This window comes from Podarcis pityusensis (assembly GCF_964106645.2).
Source record: "Podarcis pityusensis genome assembly, chromosome: 6".
Taxonomy (NCBI): Eukaryota; Metazoa; Chordata; class Lepidosauria; order Squamata; family Lacertidae; genus Podarcis; species Podarcis pityusensis.
This window is the reverse complement of record NC_138030.1, coordinates 2,835,410-2,850,503: the sequence shown is the minus strand read 5'-3', so window position 1 is coordinate 2,850,503 and position 15,094 is coordinate 2,835,410. Positions and strand designations below refer to the sequence as shown.

Below are 15,094 nucleotides of genomic sequence, written 5' to 3'. Positions count from 1 at the left end.
AAGAGTCCCCGAACCGGCATGAGGTGGGAGGGGCAGCCAGCAGCATCCTTGCAACATCATGCATGCTCTAGATTGGGGCGGTGGGGGGCGAGCCGTGGACCGTTGCCTCCCACCTTTGAAGAGGGGAGCAGGGAGTCCCCGGCAGGATTAGGCGAGGGGAGCAGGGAGGCGTGGCAGGCCGGCGGTGGGGAAGAGGAGGGAGAGCAAGGGCCGGTCTGGGACCCCTGCAAGGCGGCGAGGGAGAGGGTGGAGAGGGCGCCGCCCGAAGCAGCTCCGGAGTGAGCGCGTGAATGAGCCGTTAGAGGAATGAATGGGGGGCGGAGGGAGGCGGCTCTCGTGCTCCTCCAGACGCCCCCCTCTCCTGATCTAGGGAGGTGATCGAGAGAGGAGGGAGAAAGAGGGCGCTGCCTGCCTGCCTGCCTTCCTCCTTCTCTCCTTCCCTCAATTCCTCCTTCCCTCCCCCACCTCCTCTCCTCCATCACCTCCTCCCCTTCCTCCCCCCACCCCAATCTGGCCACTCTCCTCCCTCTTTCCTCCCTCCCTCTCTCTCTCTCTCCATCCCTCTCTCCCTCTCTCCCTCCATCCGGAAGTCTCCGTCTCTCCCTCCTTTCTCCCTCCGCCTCTCCTCCAACATGGCCGCGAAGTCGGATGGAGGAGCGGCAGGCGCCGCCGCCGCCGCCGCCGCCGCCTCGTCGTCGCTCGTGCGCCGGGAGGGATCCGGCGGTGGAGGGAGCGGCGGCGGCGGCGGAGGCAGCGGCGGCGGCGGCGGCGGGAGCTGCAGCTCGAGCTTGGCCCGGGGGTCCCGTCGAGGAGGGCCGCCGCCCCCTCCGCTGCCCAACCCGGGCAGCCCCGCCGCCTCGGGCTCGGCCGCCGCCGCCGCCGCCCCGTCGTCGCTGCTGTTGCCGGGCCGCGAGTACAGCCTGCTGGACTGCTGCTGGGTGCTGGGCGCCCTGCTCGTCTTCTTCTCGGACGGCGCCAGCGACCTGTGGCTGGCCGCGCACTACTACCTGCGCGGCGAGTACTCCTTCTTCGGGCTCACGCTGCTCTTCGTGCTGCTGCCCTCGCTGGTCGTGCAGCTGCTCAGCTTCAGGTGGTTCGTCTACGACTTCTCCGCGCCCAGCCGAGCCTCGCCGGGGCCGCCCGCCGCCGCCTTCAGCACCAAGGACAGCGCCAGCACCAAGGACAGCGCCCGAGCCGGCCTCCAGCCGCCGCCGCCTCCTTCTCCGCGGGCTTCCTCCGGCGGCGGCGGCGGCTGCTGCCGCCTCTGCGTCTGGATCCTCCAGTCCCTCATCCACCTCCTGCAACTCGGCCAGGTCTGGAGGTGAGCAAGGAGAGCCGGGGGGCTGCGAGGGGCTGGAGGAGGGGGCTGCGAGCACAAAAGGCAGGCCGAGCGGTGGGCTCCCTCCACGTGCGCACCGGGGGAGCGGGGCGGCGGGGGGCGGAGGCAGATCCGGGTGGGGTGGGTAGGTGGGAAGCCCTCCGGCTTATTCCCCCGGGCGCTGCTCGCCATCAGGGGAAGTTTTAGGGTGGTGGGGGACGGCGCCTCGTGAACCTCGGGGAGCAGAGGAGACGCGGCCGGCCTGGAGGGGGGCGGGGGCTCCGAGCCAGAGGGAGGGGGGAACCGTCCCCGTGGCAGGAGGGAAAGAGAGCAGCCACGCAGCCCTCTGGCACGCCGGCAGTTCCTGGGCAAGCCGGCCGGCCGCCGCCTCCCTCCCCCTTTTCCCTTGCCCTGCCCAGCAGCACCCCCGCCTCCTTCCCCTCTCCCCAGAAGGGCCTAATTCAGACCAGGGAACCTCAGTGCTTCGTCTCCCCATTCTCTTGTTCAAACCAGGTGGTAGGAATTGAGCCCGTGCTTTCTTTAAGCTACACTCCCTAAAAGGTGGGCTAGAAATCTAATGCATAATTCACTTTATTCTGCCAGGCCTCCCAGCTCTAATTTGTAGCCTGAGGTTTTAAGGGCTCCTGGACATAGAGAGACTTATCAGCCCTTTAGCCCTGCAAGGCAACAAATCTGAGGCATTTGCTGAACCATCTGGCTCCGAGCAGGGGCGGGGAGGTTAGCAGCACCTGGCTGGTCCCTGTTATGTGTCTGAGGGACAAATCCCACTTCCAAGACCAGCTTCAAGGATGCTTAAAGGGGACTTGGCAACCTCTTTCTCTTCAGGGCCAAGTCTTGGCTTGGTACCGGAGAGCAGCATCGATTTTGTTAAACGAATTCTCACCAATGGGAAAGGAAGGCGACAGTGGAGTCACTCTGATTTGGTGCTCTGTGTGGAGATGTTTTAAGTGCTGTACTAAATATGATTTATCTAAGGTACTGCAATGTGTGGTGGGGGGGGGGGAGGGGAGAGAGAAGGAGAGGAGAGAGAAGGATTGCCATGACATAACTGGGTGTCTCTGCTGTTAAACTGCATCCGTGCATCTCATTGACCAGAGGGAACGGGACCCATGAAATGAAAGGTTGGAGGGCAAGGCAATCACGGGTTCTTTCAAGGGGAGAAGGTGTCAGAAATAGAATTAGATTCTTCACCCCAGGAGACACGCGCGGGAGGGGGTGAGGAGAAGGTTAGAAGGTTATAGTGCATCCCAGTCATACTTCACCGTCAATGACAGCCCTGTTAGGCAGGCATGGCAGAGGGAGGGAGGGGACCAATGCAGCGTCCACCGTCCCATTCTGCTCCCCAGAGAAACCTGAGAAGCGCTGCCTCCTCCTTTACTCCACGCCTCCGACTTTCTAAGAATCCACCAGAGTGTGCTGAGCTGTCCTGTTCATAACACGGTCCCCAACCCCGTCGGCTGCAGCCCTGGACGTTTGGAGGGCACCAGGCTGAGGAAGGCTGATCCGAGACGTTGTTTGCTTCCTTTTGCTGGCACTGGTGGTGGTGGGGGGGGGGGAGTGGCATGCCTAACCCGCCCCCCCACCAACAAATGAGGCTAGCAGATCATTGCTACATGGGAGCTGCTCTCAGACAACCGCTGCCTGGTTTGTCACAGTGTCTGTGATTCCATTGAAATGAAAGGCCCTTTCCAATTGGAGACGAGGGCAGAAGCTGTGCGCGTGTTTTCCAGCCAGAGCTCTCCTCTTCACCCCCCACCCGTCCCGCCCTCCTCTTCTTCCCTGCGTTTTATCCACAGCCCCCCACCGCCCCACTCCCCGAGACCACCTTTAAAGGAGCTGAGACCGGGGAGGAGCCAAGTAGGCCCCTGGGAGCCGGCTTGAGAGGGAGAGCGCAGACGGAGTAGGTGCGCTGAATGCCTCTCCAGCAACCACCTCCACTCCAGGGCTCTTAGATGATCATTTCCTGGCAGGTCTATTTCCTCAGGCCAGACTATTGAGCTGACCTTTCGCTTCCCCCCCTCCCGCCCACTCCAGACAGCTCTCCTTTTCCTGAGCCTCACAGCTCCCTCCCTCCACACGGCACGACCGGTCTGTAATGGATCTTCCTGCAAGGGAAGTTGGAGCTGAGCTGGAGACAATGGTGAATTTCTGAAAGAGCCTGCTTAGCTATTCATCGATCGCTGCAAATTGGAGCTGCAGAAGGGAGTTCTCGCCCTTACGCTCCAGTGTAAGGTGAGGTCTCGACTGGCTCCCAGGGATGCCATGTGGTGGGTGTTTTCCCCGCTCCTGCTGCCCGTGGCCTTGCTCAGGAGAAGGGAGGAACGCAGAGCGCACATCCTTCACACAGTACAGCGCTCTGCCTCCTTGGCTGCTCCTCTCCCCATTCAAAAGAAGGCGAGCCACGTCCCCTCCCATTCATGATTCCAGCCCATTCTCATCGCAGCTGTTGACACGGGGAATTGACAAGGGAAAGCGGCAGAATGTGCTCTTCATGGAGAAATGCAGCCTCAGTGGATTTCATCGGTTTGCAACATCGCGCCAGTCTGAATTTTCCCTGACACTGGGGATTGCCACGTGTGGAGCTTGCAAAAGGCTCTGGCAGATTTCCTTTTGTGCAGCTCGCCATTGAAAGCTTTTTGTGGTTTTGCTCTGTGCTGCTTGGACGTTGAGGAGCCCCCACCCCCACCCCCACCCCACCCCCACCATTATTCAGCTGCTGTAAGGACGGGCTCAAGTTGTTGCAGATTCATGAAGTACAGCTTGTCGGTTATGAATGGAGGAAATTGCTGATTGCTAGCTGAAGAAAATTTCCAGGGGGTGGGGGAAGCATGATGATTCAGTTTGGGCATGGAGATGTAGCTGGGCCTTGATTTGAGCTGCAGGACTTAACTCTGAGACCCCAAAGCATTTGTGATGCATTTGAGTGAGTTGCAATGAAGGTTGCTACAAGTGGTTTTAGCACAGAGAACCAGATATTTATTGGGAGGGGGCTGAAATCTCCTGAATTTCTTCTCTCTTGTGACTTAGTGGGTTCAGAAAATCGTGTTGGTGCCCTAATACTACTACTACTACTAATAATAATAATAATAAATTTTATTTATATCCAGCCCTCTCCAGCCAAAGCCGGGCTCAGAGCGGCTAACATCAAATGTATAATACATTAACATAAAATCAGACAATCAATTAAAATACATCCTCAAATCAGATCAGAATCAGAATAAAATCCAATCGGATGGCAACCCTTAGTCCCAGCTACTTCACACAGCCTGGCCTGGACCCACCTAATCTGTTTTACTGCCACACCTGTGGTGCAGGATGCAACCCCCTCAAAAGAATCAATGGCGGCCCAGTTGGCTTCCATACATGGAATAGGGAGTGGGAGGAATCTGGTCCTTTGCTTCAAGCAACAAAATGCCTTGGGCTGGTCCTGTGTGTGCCCTGGTGCAGGATCCACTCAGACCACTGCTTTGGCATGGGAGCGCTGGTCAGAAAATAAACAGAACGGTGTGTACCCTGACCACCTGTAGGGTACAGCATGTGATATTGGACACTGGATTCAGCTTCCTATCTCCACTGTATGTCCAAAATATCTTAGTGGCCGCAGAGCTATGCTAGAAAGTGGGCGAGCAATACCCACCGAAACCATAAAAGCCAGAGGAGTGGCTGGATGAGACTCCCGTTTGCGGGGGGCAGAACTTCAGTGCCTTTCTACATCCCTTGACCCTTCCTACAAACTATCAAAGCTGGTTTGAATCAGGCCAAAGACAATAAACTGGACAAATCTGCCCACTATGTGCAGGTTGCATAATTCAGCTTGTCTTGGATTGCCCAGGCACAGGGCAATGTATTGTTTGTGTGGGTGGCACCCAGCCCTGAAAATAAGCAAGCAGGCATGAATTGGGTTTTAAGCCACTTGGGTCGATTATGTGGCATATTTACAATGCAGTCAAACCAAGAATGCATGCTTGCTAGATAGGCACATGGTAGCTGAAGCTCAGGGACCTGTAAATTTCTGAGAGACTCCCACTGTGCCCTGTTAGGGGGAAAGAATAGCCATACACATACTGTAATCTCATCACCTGGCCAGGCTGCTTCCTCTTTGCTCTTTGACCTCATTCCAGCAATCTGCATGTGCTCAGACACCCTCTTAAACTAGACTAAAGTATGTCTTTGTAACTGAATTACCATTTTAAGCCTGCCTGAACAAAGCTGCTGTTCTCTGTTACTCTTCAACAAGTATTTTGAGAGAGTAAATGTTATTTTTACCTGTCTGTGTGATTATTGTTTTAAAGGGGGGGGGGATACCAGGAGAATCCCTTCTGCTTTATAGCATCCTGGGTTACTTAAACTAAAATGCTAAAATTAGCCTATCAAAGCTTCCCTTTTAAACTGCAAAGGGATGGGACTCAGCTGAACTCAGGGTGAGGAAGGAAGGATAATATCAAATAAATATATCCTCTCCTAGCATCTATACACATCGCTACAAATAAATCCACTGAACTGCTGGATTATAAACAGGCATGGCAATTGGTACGAAGTTCCCCTATTCTGTTCTCAAGCCTGGCCCTCTCCCCTCCCTGATCTGCTCCACCAGGCAGGGCATTAAGCCAATTAAAGCTGTCCCTCTCGGAGCAGCCCTCCTGGCCACTGATGCTCTTGAGCTGTGTATCAGTCTCTTCCTAATCTTGGGATTTGTGGCACTTGCTCCACTGACCAGTTAAATGTGGTTTGCTAAACCCATTAGCGAGGCTGGATTTGGTACAGGAAGTAGACAGTTGTTTCTAAGAAGTGATGAATTATTGCTAGATGAACTGTGCCCGGGAAGAGGAGAATGGGAGCCTGGGCTTCCTCCCGACCCCTCCCCCTCCCCTTGCATCTCATAAGCTCCTTTATAGCACGGTTCTGGAGACGGCGCCTGTTGTGCGCAGCAGATATTAGGGCTGGTGCCACAGTTCTGTGACGAAAGGCATCCCTTGCACACCAGAGGTCCCAGGTTCAATAGCTGGCATCTGATCATAGGATCTTTGGCTTGCAAGGCTGTTGCCTGCTAGCATGTGTCGTGCTTGGCTAGATGGACCCATGCTTTGACTTGGTAGGAGGTGGCTCTGCTCAAACTCTCCCCAATTTCATCTCTGCAATTGCATTGTGTGTGTGTGTGCACCTGTGTGCAAGGCCTGGCATCTTGCCCCTGAGCATAATTTTGCACCGAAACATTTTCCCTTCTTGAAAAAATCACAGAATCTGTTTCCATGCAAAACCAGCTATAGTGCTTGTGGTTTACTTGGTTGCTGAGAGGCTGCATTTGTGAGGAGCCTGCAATTCTGAAATGAATTTTCTTAGAGGCTAATGTTGAGCCTCCCTGGGCCAAGTCACGCCTTGCACAATTCCTCCGTGAAGTCATTGTAGACCAGTGGTTCCCAAAGTGGCCAGTGGTGCCCCCTGGTGGGAAGTGGAATTACCTATTGGGGTGCTAAGAGAGAAAGGAGCAGCAGGGGGGTTCTGGAGGTGCAAATGACTATCAGAGTTTGAGAAGCTGGATCAAGTTCATAAATTACGTTGAATTAACTAAACTAGTTTCAATTGGGTTTTGAATAAATGTGCAATTAATTGTCACACTTTTGAATATTATTGTGTTGTTATTTTCCTTAGCGGGTCGTGAAAACAGATGTTCTGAATAATGCTTTTTATAGGGTAGGCGACCAAGGGGGCAGTTGCCCCTTTACACTGGTGTAAAGACGATACTGAGCTAGAGGGGCTGACTCAGTTCAAAGCAGTTCCCTATGTTCCTATATAGCTTGGTTCATGTGTGACCTTCTGTGCAGACTGATCACTGAACAGGCAGGTTTTCTGTCCATGGTACCACCTTGGAACAAAAAGTGATGTTGAGCCATTGTCACATGCAATGATCCTCATAGAAGCTGCATGGAAATTCCTACAGGAAAGTGCCTTTCATGAAAGGAGGTGGTCTGCCTGCCTTCCTTGCCTTGTGTTCAGAAGCCTCTGTAGCACCAATGTGATGTGCTTGTGAAGATATAATTAACCACCTTAACATGATGAGCCCTTCAGCACCTGTCTCTGGCTGATAAGATTTCCAAGGTGGGGAGATCCCTTGTGCCTTGTTACAAGAGGTCAAAGCCCTGTTCTCATCATGTACATTGTAGAACTGTCAAGAGGGAAACAAAGATCCTTCAGGCATAGTCGGATGTTGGGGGACAATTTTTGCACAGGTTTTCAGGTCCTTTTCAACTATCACGTATCCCCAGTACACACACACACCCCGCCGCCAATACTCAGTTGCTCAGGGAACTAGAAAGTTTGCAATCCAACTTCTGCGAGGGAAGCAAACATTGTCATCCTAGTTGGAATTAGATCTCACACTGGGGTTGGCCAAGGGGTGGGAATAGGTTAATGTTACAGAACCCCAGCTGCCTCCCCTCGGAAAATCACACACACACACACACACACACACACAGAGAGAGAGAGAGAGAGAGAGAAATTTGAATTAGACAAAGGGTCCCATTTAGAGGAAGAGGAGCTTTCTTTGTAAGCCAAATTGCTGTGCAAAGGTGATTTGAAGGGGAAACTGCAGCATGCAAGGAGCATTATCCTTCTCTAGGTGTCACCAGCCCCCAAACTACATGCTCCTGCAGCAATTAGGCTGGAGGGGGGAAGCTCCCATTTGCATGAATGGGAGCTAAGCCTAATTGCTGTGTGTGAGCAGGGCTAAAGAGGGGAGGCCCCGCCAGAACTAGATGCATCATGGTCCCTTGATTGCCACTCCAAATTTAAATAGATGGGGGGAGAAAAATTTCCCAGGGGGAGCTTTCTTGCCAAGATAAAATAAAGCAGAGAGCTATAATTTTGGATATCTTATTAAACAGTGAAGGTGCCTGCATGATGACAATAGGCAGGGAGTTCCAGAGTACAGTTGTACCTTGGGTTAAGTACTTAATTCATTCTGGAGGTCCGTTCTTAACCTGAAACTGTTCTTAACCTGAAGCACCACTTTAGCTAATGGGGCCTCCTGCTGCCGCTGCGCCACCGGAGCACAATTTCTGTTCTCATCCTGAAGCAAAGTTCTTAACCTGAAGCACTATTTCTGGGTTAGCGGAGTCTGTAACCTGAAGCGTATGTAACCTGAGGTACCACTGTATAGGTGCTGCCCCACTAAAAGATCCAGTTTTTTACAAATGCAGAATAGCTGTTACGCGGCAGTATTGACTCTGGATTCGGATTAGTGCTATTGCTCTGATATTTTGTGGGTTGTGTGTATTGACCTTTTTGATTGTGACCGCGAGTTTAGATTGCATATGTATCATTTTAGAATGACACGTAATGGCACTGCTAGGAAGCAGAGCATACCTTGAAATAATACAAAAAGGAGACTGGATCCAGGTTGCAGCCGTACGGGAGTCTCTATCCAGTTCAAGAGCTCTTGAAACTTTGCGGGCCCAGCTGGAACAAATGGGCCACTAGCAAGAATCCACTATGGGTCATACGAAGCAACCACAGAGGACCCGTGGGATGCCAAAGCATCTTGTGGCAGCAGCCCTGAGCAAATCTGAAGGGTTTGTCAATCTGCGTGCAGTTGTACAGATCAAGCGTTTCTGAATTGTTTCCCCCAGACATGCATTTCATGGTGGGAACAAGCACGCCCTGTCCACATACATGAGAGGTCCGTGTGAGAGTTCATAAGGGTTGCTTTGAGCTGTAGCCTTTGGTTGTCAAAGACTTGGAAACTTAATGGGGGCTTGCAGGCTGCAGTCCTGTGCACACTTCCTAGGGGGTGAGGCCCAATGAGATCAGTAAACCTGCCTAGGACAGTGCTGTAGGAAGAGCTTCCACAAAATAAATAAATGAGTATTTTGCACAGCTTGCTAACTTTTCCTTCCAGTCCTTATCTGCTTTTTCATGCTATCCTTTGTGTGTGTGTGTGTGTGTGTGTGCATGCGCACACACACACACACACACACACACACACACCCTCCCCTTCCTTCCTTCCTTCCTTCCTTCCTTCCTTCCTAGTTTACATTTCTGCAAAACCCAAACAGTACACGCTAAGCAGATCTTGCAAATAATGATGCACATTTATGCAGCAAAGGATGGCTGCACAGCTAATTGTGACTTCACATGGCTACTAAGAGTGTATTAACTTATGGTCTCTGTGTGTGGTTTGGGAGCTGCACGGTCAGGGAAAAAACAATACTGTCCAGGGTTGTAAAGACTGCGGAGAGAATAATTGGGTGCACTCTTCCCACCTTGGATCAAATCTATGCTTCCAGATGCCATAAGAAAGCTGCAGAGATAGCACGGGATAGTGTACACCCTGGAAATGATCTCTTTCAGCTTCTGCCTTCTGGAAGAAGGTACAGGGTTATAAAGACTAGGACTAGCCGCCTGAGAAACAGTTTCTACCCAAATGCGATTTTGGTTTTAAACGCATTGTAAGGAGTCTGTATGGGAGTACAGTGGTACCTCTGGTTAAGTACTTCATTCGTTCCGGAGTTCTGTTCTTAACCTGAAACTGTTCTTAACCTGAAGCACCAATTTAGCTAATGGGGCCTCCTGCTGCTGCCGTGCCGCTGGAGCACAATTTCTGTTCTCATCCTGAAGCAAAGTTCTTAACCCGAGGTACTATTTCTGGGTTAGCAGAGTCTGTAACCTGAAGCAAATGTAACCTGAAGCATATGTAACCCGGGGTACCACTGTATATTGTATTTAAAAATGGGGTATCAGAGTTTTTAGGGGGCTAACCAGGTTGGGATAGCTGGGATAGCAGGCTTGTTGGGATTTGAATGTCTTATGTAGATTTTTCAATTTCGTTGTTCTGTATGGGACAATGACAATAAAGATTATCGTATCGTAAGATAAAATCATGGAATTGTAGAGTTGGAAGGGACCCTGAGGATCAAACCTGCAACCTTGGCGTCATCAGCACCACACTCTAGCCAGCTGAGCTATCCAGGCCGATAGCCACAATGGCTACATCTCCCTCCACAGCTGGAGGCAAAATACCACTGAATACCAATTGAAAGGGAGGAGAGAGGCTGCTGCAGTGCCCAGGTCTTGCTTGTGGGATCCCCACTGGGGCCTCACGTTGGTCCTTGTGAGCATAAGACGCTGGACTAGATGGGTCCTTGGGTCTGATCCAGCAGGATCTTCTTGTGCTCTTCTGTCCATAAGGTGCCAAGATGCAACAGAGGACAGGACTCTCCCCCCGGTTGTTCTGTACAGAAGAGGAAATTTCATTGAGTGTGGCTTACAATGCAAGTTTCACCTGCTGAGAGTCCCTCTTCTGCTCAGCTGTTAAAGGTCCAGACGTCCTGTTGTCTTCTGCACGCGTGGCAACTCTTTGGTGTTCAGGGTCTGATTGTAGTGGTGCAGGAGCTAAACTTCTGCCAGTGCTTTGAGCACCTGCTGTGCCTCTGCCTCCCACCTGGGTAGGGCAAGAGTAGAACTGAGTAGAACTCATCCTATATAGCAGGTGGGAGTGAGCAGAACAGTTGTGGAATGAGGCAGCAGCTGAATAAGTTGGGAAGTTTTTAATGTGTGACATTTTTGTGTATTTTTAATCTTTGTTGGAAGCTGCCTGGAGTGGCTGGGGAGACCCAGCCAGATGGGCGGGGTACAAATAATAAATTATTATTATTATTATTACTACTACTACCTGGGGTTATTTTAAAAGGCAACAAGGAACTCCAGGTGAGGATCTGGCAAACCTAAGCACCTTTACTTTCCAACGACTTTGTGCCCAAGGCAGCCAATTTTGTGCACCACAAAAGGCAGCAAATAATAATAATAATAATAATAATAATAATAATAATAATTTATTATTTGTACCCCGCCCATCTGGCTGAGTTTCCCCGGCCACTCTGGGCGGTTTCCAACAAAGATTAAAAATACAGTGGTACCTCTGGATGTGAACAGGATCCGTTCCAGAGCCCCGTTCGCATCCTGAGTAGAACGTAACATGTGACTGTGCGTCTGTGCATGCGCGGGTCGTCTTTCGCCGCTTCCGTGCATGCGTGTGACATCATTTTGAGCGTCTGCGAGCAGCGAAACCCGGAAGTAATGCGCTCCGTTACTTCCGGGTCGCCGCGGAGTGCAACCCGAACGCACTCAACCTGAAGCATATTTATCCCAAGGTATGATTGTACATTAAGATGTCACACATTGTGTTATTGTTGGATGAGGACAATTTGGGTTTTCTATCTCATCTCCCAAGGGGGCCATATGCAAATCGTCCAAATTTCTATCTCCTATTCCAGGCTTCCTCAACCTCGGCCCTCCAGATGTTTTTGGCCTACAACTCCCATGATCCCTAGCTGGCAGGACCAGTGGTCAGGGATGATGGGAATTGTAGTCTCAAAACATCTGGAGGGCCGAGGTTGAGGAAGCCTGTCCACTCAGTTCACAGTTTCTCAAGTGAGAGGTGTTGGGACTTAGACCTGTTCGCGGATCAGACCTTGCATTTCCACAGGCTGTGCAGAAGCTGTGCAGCAGGCAGAAATCCAACAGGTGCAATCTAGCTTCCCGCAGCCCCTCCAAATTGGGAAAGGCTTGACCTGCTGAATTTCTGCCTGATGTGCAGTTGTTAAAGGCATAGGACAGGAAACCTGCTAGGTGGGGAAATGGTGGCGACCCCAGTCATGCCATGGAAGCATTTATCTCTAACCCCTTGACATTTGGCAGACTGGTTGTGATCACAGGGTGGTAAGGGAAAGGTTCTCTGCACATGCACTGATGACGCCGTGTGCCTGCTCCTTTACACTGCAAAAAAGAGGGCAAATTGCGGGGCACGTGTGAAAGAGGACAAAGCTCTTGCATCCTTAACAGCTGTTCAGAAGAGGGCATTACAGAAGGCATGGGTTGGCATACAAGCCTTTTGGCAGAGAGGTAGCATAGAAATAAACTACGACCTAATGATCTGCATCCTGGTGATATCCTGGCTCAAATTAAGCTCTGCAACTGCTGCCATCTGAAAGAAAGTGCCCCTTGCTTGCTTTTGCATGGAAATCGTACTGCTAGCCTGTTATTATGCTTGCCCTGAGTTTCCCACAAGGTGAGAAGCTGGAGGCTTCCCAGACACAGCGCTTGTGTGGGTTTGTTTTCTTTTTCCAGATCACTGGAAGCTCACTGTGTTTTGTAATATTTTATTAGCAAGCGTTATATGCAGGCAAAGGTGAAGTTGCAGCTTAATTCGCCAACAGATCGCTGACTTCATTGTTGCACATCAGATCTCCAGAGTGAGACACAACCCTTTATCTCCCGATCTTCTCTTTCTCCCCCAAACTACTGCTGCCTGTCTCCTTTCCCTCCCTTTCAGCTGTATCACAGACTGAGGTCACTTCCGAACAAACTGTTTTTTGAACATTCATCCTGACTTGTTGCACAAAGTTCGCAGGGAGGTTGTATAATGCCTGCTGTTGACTGATAATTCATTTTGATTGGGTTGCAAAGAGGTTATGTACACACCCTCACATCAATTGCTATCTCATATTTGCACTGCATTTCCCCTTTGCTTACAGCAAAATCCCCCCCCCTTTTTTTTTAGGGAGGCAGGCTTGAGGCACAAGAGTGTCAGATCCGCTGTGTAACCTGCATTTGCCATTACGCAATTGAATCCCATCTGCAAAATAGTGGGAATCTGGAAGCAGTCTACAGATTACATCATTCTTCGCTGGGATGAGGGGAAGAAGACTCCACAAGACCCTTTACGGCCTCCAGGGATTTCCTAGCCATTTAGAAAGCACCCACTCCCCGTTTAAAGCCAGCAGTCTCCCTAACGAAAGGTGCTCTGCAACTTTGCCACCATCTAGTAAGGAAGCTTCAGCAATGCCTCTGGCCCCATTAACCCTCTCCTGTACAATGGCCCCTATCTCCAACACAATACACTGGTTTGAAAGCCTGAAAATTATAGTATTTGGAAGGCAGATCTGTATGGTGCACAGGAAAACATATAGATTTGGGGCAACTTAAATGTTTAAAAATGCATTTGCTAGGTGGGTAGTAAGGAGATCCTTACCCTCTAACCATACGTGCCGAATGGCTACAGTGCCTATTTTCTCACAGGGTGCTGGAGTGAACTGAATTTGTTCCGAAAAATGGGACTCACCTGCCAAGCGTTGCTATTTGATCTCAGATACGTATCATTCTGTATTGAGCTGAAATAGTCATACCTCATGTTACGTTTGCTTCATGTTACATTTTTTCAGGTTGCATCCTGTGGCGACCCAGAAGTACTGGAAAGGGTTACTTCTGGGTTTCGCCACTCGCGCATGCGCGGAAGTGCTAAATCATGCTGTGTGCATGTGCACAAGTGCCAAATCACGCCACGCACTTGTGCAGATACGGCGCTTCAGGTTGTGGACTTTTCATGTTGCAAACGGGCCTCCGGAACGGATCCCATTCACAACCAGAGGTACCACTGTACTGAAAAGTGTAGCATTTGGGAATCATGGAATCATGGAATTATAGAGTTGGAAGTGACCCCAAGGGTCATCTAGTCCAACCCCCTAAACTGCAAGAATCTCAGCTAAAGTATCCCTGGCAGATGGCCGTTCAACCTCTGCTTAAAAACCTCCCAGGAAGGAGAGTCCACCACCTCCCAAGGCATACCGTTTCACTGTTGAACAGCTCTTACTGTCAGAAAGTTTTTCCTGATGTTTAGTTGGAAGTGAGATATTGCAGTATATGAAGCTTAGCTGACTTGCACGACTCCACTCAGGCTGCCATTTTCATTGTGTATTGAGAATGATTTGTGCACATGATGGTTTCAGGACGGAATAGGTTTGACCCGGCTTTCAATACAGTCGTACCTTCGAAGGTGAACGGAATCCGTTCCGGAAGTCTGTTAGACTTCCAAAACGTTCAGAAACCAAAGCACAGAACCCACAGACCCTGCATCGGACGTTCGGGTTCCAAAAGAACATTTGAAAACTGGGACACTCACTTCCGGGTTTCGATTGTTCAGGAGCCGATTTGTTTGGGAGTCAGGGCGTTTGATATCCAAGGTACAACTGTACTGTTTCGCTCCTGCAGAGGTTTTAGGGAGGGCATAGTACTTCATTTCCACATAGCTCACGTCCCACAACTTCCTGCTTGTAACTTTTCCTACCACAAATATTCTGGGTTTTGCTTCTTGCACTATAACAGAGGTGGATTTGTTGTTGTTGTTTAGTCGGTTAGTCATGTCCGACTCTTCGTGACCCCCTGGACCAGAGAACGCCAGGCACTCCTGTCTTCCACTGCCTCCCTCAGTTTGGTCAAACTCATGCTGGTAGCTTCGAGAACACTGTCCAACCATCTCACAATCTTTCCCAACATCAGGGTCTTTTCCAGAGAGTCTTCTCTTCTCATGAGGTGGCCAAAGTCTTGGAGCCTCAACTTCAGGTTCTGTCCTTCCAGTGAGCACTCAGGGCTGATTTCCTTCAGAATGGATAGGTTGGATCTTCTTGCAGTCCATGGGACTCTCAAGAGTCTCCTCCAGCACCATAATTCAAAAGCATCAATTCTTTGGCGATCAGCCTTCTTTATGGTCCAGCTCTCACTTCCATACATCCCTACTGGGAAAACCATAGCTTTAACTAGACGGACCTTTGTTGGCAACGTGATGTCTCTGCTTTTTAAGATGCTGTCTAGGTTTGTCATTGCTTTTCTCCCAAGAAGCAGGCATCTTTTAATTTCATGACTGCTGTCACCATCTGCAGTGATCATGGAGCCCAAGAAAGTAAAATCTCTCACTGCCTCCATTTC

General features: G+C 50.7%; 1 protein-coding gene across 1 annotated transcript in view; it reads left to right on the top strand.

Annotated features, from left to right (window-relative positions):
* Positions 1-1,241: 1,241 nt before the first annotated feature.
* XKR7 (XK related 7) overlaps positions 1,242-15,094 on the top strand; it is a 54,444-nt gene continuing 40,591 nt past the window's right edge. The window contains exon 1 of the mRNA XM_081011489.1: positions 1,242-1,321. The gene's annotated coding sequence lies outside the window, so the exon portion shown is untranslated. The remainder of the gene's footprint in view (positions 1,322-15,094) is intronic.